The sequence below is a fragment of the Chaetura pelagica genome, unplaced genomic scaffold (genome assembly GCF_000747805.2).
Source record: "Chaetura pelagica isolate M959 unplaced genomic scaffold, ChaPel_1.0 scaffold39, whole genome shotgun sequence".
NCBI lineage: Eukaryota > Metazoa > Chordata > Aves > Apodiformes > Apodidae > Chaetura > Chaetura pelagica.
Window position 1 is genome coordinate 921,385 of NW_009954614.1, and position 8,150 is coordinate 929,534.

The following is an 8,150-nucleotide window of genomic DNA, read 5'->3' on the forward strand; positions in this document are numbered from 1 at the left end:
CCTGCTGGCAACAATAACTTCAGTAATAAAGGGGATTTGGAAAAAGCTTTCTACATAATCCAAATAATCCCACAAAAACAATTAGCAAGGTGGAAGCCAAACACAAAGCTGTCAAACCAGTGCTTGCACATCTGTATGGAGTTTACCACATGTGAATATGACTGTCTCACAAGAAGGTCCTGGGCAGGAAAGAGTACAGCCAGGGAAGGAAGCAGCACAATTCCCTTAAAATGGCTGAAGAGCTTGGCGATTCATTACGGAATAATCCCTTTGCCATGGCCAACTTAGAAGTAATAGATATCTCAAGTACTGCATAACATTTGACACCCACTAACCTATCCCAAGTGAAACCAAAGTAAGATTTAGTCTTTTACTTTCTGATAATTTCTTAAAAAAAACCCTAAAAACTACTATTAATCCCTTCCAAAAATGGATACCATATAGCTAAACAAAGCTTACTGCAGAGCTATGTTTTTTGAAATGGACACTTTACACACAGGGTACATCTTTGAACCATTCAATGATAACCAGAATACACTTGCTACTGTAACCACAAAGTACACTGAAGGATTGGAGAACTGGGAAGAGGCTTTGGTCTATGGAGGAATCAATGTTCATTACAAAAAGTGGTCCACAGAACTAAGTGCACTGAAAAACTATGAGGCCAGATTAAACCATTTCAAAGTTTGTTTATCACTCAAATACAAGTGTCCTAAACAGCAAGAACATTTATATAAAAAAATCAAAGTGTCATGTGAACATAAAACCATTTATTATTCCATATTCTGATCTGGAAAAGATAATGTGATAACACAGGTGACTACAGGGTTGAGCCACCCACTTCCAGATGTTAATGCAAATTTATAAAGTGGGAAGGGAGGGAATTGTGGGGGTTTGTTTGTTTATTGTGATTTCTTTGGTTTGGTTTTGTTTTTTTGTTGTTGGTTTTGTTTGTTTTTTAAAAAAAATAAATAAACTAGCTGTACTTTTCTTCTTCTCATTTCTGAAGTGAATTCAAGCACAGCCTCTCCAAACAAGAGGGAGTGAGAGAAAAGGGACTTCTCAATCATCCAGTACTGACTGGAATTTATTTCCACGCTTGACCTCTTCTTCTGTTCAGGTTCATATCTCTACTTAACACAAGATGTTCCCTGCTATATATTTAACATGAGTGATCTACACTTGAAAAAGATTGCAAGAAGGGAAGGTGCTCCCAACTGCAGGGAAACAACTGTGTGTTCTGAATAGGTTTTCTTAATACTTTGTTTCCAATTTAGTTTTCTACTCATTCATGTGTCCTCCTGAGACCCCTGAGGCACGGCTCCATGGTTCACAGACCGTCAGTAAACTTCACTCTTCCATACCTGCTTTTGGGGTGAATGGGGAGATAATCCGTTTGCTTCATTGGAAGAAGCTGGACACAAACGGTGTAACAAGTCAAGCACTTCACAGAGCAAGTGCCAGTTTAAGTACTGGCTGAGCTGCACTGGCCAGTAGCATCGTAAGAGGATGGCAGTGTTATCTTTGGGATCCTTTTCAAACATGAGTCTGCTTTGAGCTCGTTGAACACAGGTGCAGCATCAAAAGCACACGACCACAGGAAGTGACCGTTAAAGGCAGGCACATGCGTAGTATGACTTGTGTCAAACAACACAACAAGCAAACAGCAAACAAAGGCCATGGGAGGGTGTACCTCAAGCAGTGTTAGCAAGTGTGCTTGTGGAACCACAGTGCTACTCATTGTCTATACTATCAATATGGCACTGTAAGCTAACAAGAACAAAGCATAAGTTTTCTTCCCATTCCCAGCTGTGCCAAACAACCCGCCTTACAAACCCCACACAAAAGTTCATTTGAACTGTAACCTACTCACTGAAAAAAACCTGACTTTTCAAACTAATGATCATAGAATCATAGAATCTTGGGGGTTGGAAGGGACCTCGAAAGATCACCCAGTCCAACCCCCCTGCCAGAGCAGGGTCACCTAGAGTACATCACACAGGAACGCTTCTGTGTCAGATCAGCACACATGCCATTTGCCTTTAAATCAGTCCATTAGCTCATGCAGCAGAGTTACATGCTGCAGCTCCCAGTCTCCAGCCATGATGCTGGCCTAGAATGGGAGTATGGCCATTAGCAGGGTGTCATGCAAGTCTGTGTGGTGACAACAGAGCTGTGTCAAACTGCTGTAAACCCACCTCACAAGCCCTATGCCTTTGCACAAAGGTCAGCCCCATTGGCATGCTCTCCACTCCTCAGCCAGTTTTCCCACAAAACACCTCCATTTGTCAAACATTCAAGCCTCTGATAAGATTCTCAGGACTAGGTCATATCAGAAGACAGACTATTTCTAATTGACTGAAGATATAATGCTTCTATACTCGAAATTGGCTTTTTTTTATCTTCATGCCCTTTTGCAAGCTCTTGCCTAATTTGTCAGCTTGTCACATTCCTCCCTAGGTATCTCTGTATTTCCAGTTGCTGTTTCCCCTACTTGTTCTGCACAGATCCAAACTGTATGTAATTACTTCTTGCCTACGCTCAAGATTTATCCGAGAAGCCTGCTCCTGCACCCGGCAGGAGAACTGGAAGTCTTACCACTGAATTTGAGCACAGCAGGATTAGGCCTGAGCACCCTGGGAAGGTTCTCTCACTATAATTTTCTCTGCTATTTGAATTCATTTCCAAGTTCCCAGATGTGATGCTGGCCCCAAAAGGAAAAGTTTCAGGATCTCCCTTTTCACTGCCCTCTGCTCTGACACTTCACCTTGCCCTTCTGCCATGTATCATAGAATCATAGAATCATAGAATCTTAGGGGCTGGAAGGGACCTCGCGAGATCATCTAGTCCAACCCCCCTGCCAGAGCAGGGTCACCTAGAGTACATCACACAGGAACTCATCCAGGTGGGTTTTGAATGTCTCCAGTGAGGGAGACTCCACAACCTCCCTGGGCAGCCTGTTCCAGTGTTCTGTCACTCTTACAGTAAAAATTTTTTTTCGGATATTCACCTTGAACCTCCTATGCTCCAATTTACACCCATTACCCCTTGTCCTATCGCTGGTCATCACTGAGAAAAGCCTAACTCCGTCCCCCTGACACTCACCCCTTACATCTTTGTAAACATGGATGAGGTCACCCCTCAGTCTCCTTTTCTCCAAGCTAAAGAGACCCAGCTCCCTCAGCCTTTCCTCAGAAGGGAGATGTTCCACTCCCTTAATCATCTTTGTAGCTCTGCGCTGGACTCTTTTGAGCAGTTCCCTGTCCTTCTGGAACTGAGGGGCCCAGAACTGGACACAATACTCCAGATGCGGCCTCACCAATGCAGAATAGAGGGGGAGGAGAACCTCTCTTGACCTACTAACCACACCCTTTCTAATGCACCCCAGGATGTCATTGGCCTTCTTGGTCACAAGGGCACATTGCTGGCTCATGGTCATCCTCCTGTCTACCAGGACCCCCAGGTCTCTTTCACCTACACTACTCTCCAACAGGTCAGCCCCCAACCTGTACTGGTACATGATGGGGTGGAGAAATACCATTCTTCCTGTGACCCCTTCTTCAATAAATTTATGACCTTCCCTTATATATAAGTTCCTAATTTTTGGTCAAAAAAAACTCTAACCTATTGTTTCACTTAGGCCACACTACTGCAACTATTCATCTGGTAGGCATGAAGATATAAGTAGGAAAAGGTCTGTGAAGGAACAGTCCATACTACCCCGGTCTGAGACCAATGGTGGTTTATTTCTCCTGTTTTTTTTGTCCATTCATTGTTTTCCATTTATTATGTCCAATGGACTGACTGCAAACTCCACAAAATTATTCCCCAATGTCATCTGTTGAAAATAAGTATCATAGATAGTCAAAGTTGTTAGAAACTAGGGGGTATGGATGTTTAAACTCTTATCTTCACATCGTCAGTCATTTGGTCTTTTTTTTTTTTTTTTAAACAATACTAATAAGACAGAATTGAAAGGATAAAGGGCAAAGTTATTATCTACATTATTCTATTCAACACATTAATGGGAGAAAAGAATCTTCATTTTTATATAGATATTTTCCGTTTACTACATGGCCTGAATGACAGACAGCTAGGAAATTTCTGCCACCAGCCAGCTCTGTGACAAGTGTGACCTTTGTAAACTTCAAGGGCATGCTTCCTGATACAACACGGCAAGACTACTCAATAAGTCAACAACTCATTATTTTCCTTTTGAATGGTGTAGTTGGATAATACAAGGAAAAGAGGTATGGTATTAATTGTAACATATTAGCATACTTTCTTCATTAGCGTATCAGTGTCCAGTTTATCTTGAAGAACCACTGAAGAAGACTGGTCACCAACGCTTTGAAAATAATGCATGACTAAGCACAACATCAGTGAACACTGGCAACATTTAGAGTAAAGCTGCTTTCTATATGCCATGCCAGCCAAGACCATAGACACAGCTGCCCTAAACTGACATTATATGGAGCTACATTTTAAATCAAGACATTCCCCCATTTCCATTCCTAAAGTTAAATAAAACTTAATGCAAATGTACCCAAACAGAACTCTATTATTGCATTTTAAAAAATTACCAGAAAACACACACTTGAACAAAATTAACTGTCAGTAAAGTTGGCACTACCGTAATTATGGACACACAGTGGCCTGTTCATATATAGGGCTGCAAACTAAGCTCTAATTTTAGTCACCATCTTTGACTTTGGCTAACAAAACTGATTTTATCTGAAAATTGCTAAGTTTGCTCGGAAAGCCAGAGTACACTTGTCTGGAAAAGTCAAATAAAATTGGCCTGTTTTAGGATTACTAGTCATTACGTAATTGCTAACTTGCAATTTTACTCTACATCTAATTTTACTTCCCTCCCTCTCAAACTCCAATCATAACTATCCTTTCAAACTTGGCATAAAATGTCTTTCAAAACTCTTTTGTGTACCTTTTTTTAAGAAAATTAAGTACACAGACAGCTAAGCAAAGCAGGAGTGCTAATTCATCTTATCAGTGCAGGACAGCAGTTACTCATAAGCACCTGACACATTAATATAAAGAGGTTTGTTTATGGGTTTGTTTTTTTAAGTCTCACTTATTTTTGTCCACAGAAGGTAGCAACTATCATGGTTGAAGTAATTTTTTTATAATAAGAAAACTGCTGTCATTACAAACTTGCAGTACCACCATATGGGGGGAGAGGGCAGGGGGTTGGGAAGAGTAGCAAGAGGCAGGGGAGGAGTGAAAGAAAAATAAATATCCTTATTTTAAAAAGTACAGCGTTTGAGCTTTCACAAGCAAACTGAGCCTTATTTGAAACTCATGGCTAATTATGACACATCAATAGTTTTGCCCTCCCCTTACTGCCTACAAGCCATAGTACATAAGAAAGGATATACATACTATATACATATACATACTATATTTACAAAACAGTTTCTTTCATTCAGTTCAGTGTTTTCTTTTCAAAAGCAAAGGATAGAAATTTTGTGCAGTCAACTCTTGTTCAAAACCACAGCTTTGATCCATGAAACTGTCAGCACATTTACTTAGAAATCATGAAACATTTTGAAGAGTAGCAAAACTTAGGTCCTTACATCTCCTCACTTCAGCACTCATGTTTCACACATAGGATGTTTTTCAAGGTTTTCCTCAACATGTCATAATAGCTTTAGACCTTTTATTTATTTACATGCGCCAAACACTACATCATAAGCACTGACTCCTGAAATTTAATTGAAAAAAAAAAAACCCAAAGTGTCACACATGAAAACAAAATTATGTTTAACTAGCATGTTGCACAGTAGCACTTTTTAGTATCTGCAGGAGGGCACTCACCTCCCTTCAACTTAACTAGAAGATAGCACAGAAAATGAGCAAATCATGCTTCTATTCCAAGCAGGATTTTTAATTATTTTCTTTTAAACACACATGCTTTTAAAAAAAAGGTAAATATTTTAAGGGAGACATGTTTTGGGGTTTCATCCACATACATATGGGTTTTATCTTCCTTTAAAATTACCAGTTTGTCAAATCTGAAATACTTCACACTGACAAGTACTGAACACCTGGAGCAGATGTATATTATTTTATTAGTAAACACCACTTATTTTTTACTTTTACAAGATTTGCATGGCTCATTGCTTTTCAAAAAAAACCAGAAAAAAAAAGGGAAAGATCAACATGATGTGAAATTCCATGTACAAAACACAATGAGGGTTGAAGAACATGATCAGCAAAACTCCAAAATTTATAAGAATATGAAGGGAAAAAAAGAGGCAATCTAAGGGCAGTACTGAAACAAACAAAATCTACAAAAAAACCACCCCCAACTTGACAGACTGCAAGCTTTTTATGGGACACTGCAAATTTGGGGCAGGTGGGTAACCGGGAGCACTGTCAGGAGTCAGCCACCATGAGGAACAGGGGTGACCCTAAACTTTCCCTGGCAGGAAATGCTAGCCCATACTCATGAATCCCCTGGACCTAAAGTGGTTTCTTCTACTAGTCATGTGCTAGAAGAACATTTATGGAAGAACACATCTTCTACACATACGGTGGCTACTGAAATTGTGCATGCATTTGAATGGAAAAGGAAAATGCAGTTCGTATTACCAAAACTCCCAAACAATGAAGATGGCATAAATATTGCTAGTTTCAATTGGTTTTGCAATACACATTAAAAATACCAAATATCTAAGTAAAATAAGTATTCCCCAATATGTAAATCAAAACACAACTGATATGACAATGTACAAGGGCTACTACTTATACCAAGCTCAAATACTGAATGGCAGTATTTGCCTTAGGAGTTGTATGACCTATTACATTTTGGAAAATCACATATGTGCATTCCAAAAGCATTAGATTTGCCTCCACATGCCACCCACACAACACAGACAAGCCCTCAGCACTTAAAACATTATTTTTAAAGTCACCTGTAAATCAAAACATAGTGCCTATTGCAAACACACTGTTTCTGTTCTCCATGTTGCCAAAGTAGTAATTACTAGTTTAGCCTGATTAATAGGGGCTCTACAACAAATAGCCTAATTGAGTACATGACTCAACCATACAATTCATTTCAATTCAAAGCCCAGAGTCTCCATGACACTTGTCATGAAATATACTACAGGTCATGCTCAAAATGCATAAATCAAAGCTACAGGTTGAAGCTTTTTACAATTTCTGCTGGAACCAACTGAATACACCAAGAACAACAGCAGAGATAGCACTTAGCTCTGGTTAGCATTACAGTGTTTGACAAACAAATCAATACAAAAAAGCACATGCAAAACCTCTACACTTTGTGGTATGAATCAGTTGCCCTTCTGTCATGACCATCCTTTGCAGAAACTGCTTTTGCTCTCTTTTCCTTAATAACTATCTGAAATCTGAAGGAGGATATTGCTTTAATGCCCTCAGCACACTGATCCAGACACTATTAACACCTGTAGGAACCATGAGACATGTCATGAGAATCAAGCTTCTTTCTGAAGCCTAAATTATTTGATCTCATAGAGGAAAAGGCCAAATTCCAGACAAGCTGCTTTGTATGTTACAAATTGAACAAAAAATTGCCAGATGCAAGATCTGAAGAAAGAAATTGAGTTATTCGTACCGTAGACACTGATTCCATCCATCAGCACACCTATCCAAGTATCTATCATGTCAGATGGTCAGAGCTAACCTAAGGCTACATTTGCTATCAGTCTGAAAAAAATAAAAATACAAATCTCCTGGGCACCTGGCTCTTTAATTTATGTTAGTTTAGGAACAGTAGAAAGTGAAAACCACAGCATAACTACACATGTAAGGCATTACCTATGAGAGCTTTTTCCAGGAAATGTACACAAGCACAGTTTTGCCCATTTTAGCAGCTATGCTGTGCTAAAGCAGAAAAGGCATTGATTAGCTTTTCCAGGAAATAACCACAAGAACAGGTTTACTAGCAGCAACGCTGAAGTGCATGCAGTACGATAACCACCTGTGGCTGTGTTTGCAGAGGATTTGCTCAGAAGGCATGCACATTTTATTTACAGGCCCATGGACACACCTCACTGAAGACAGGAATGTGTTGTTTATTTCTCCAACAAACCAGAGCAGAGGTAAACTTTTTTGCACTGCCCCACTTTGTGTCACTTATTCTGATC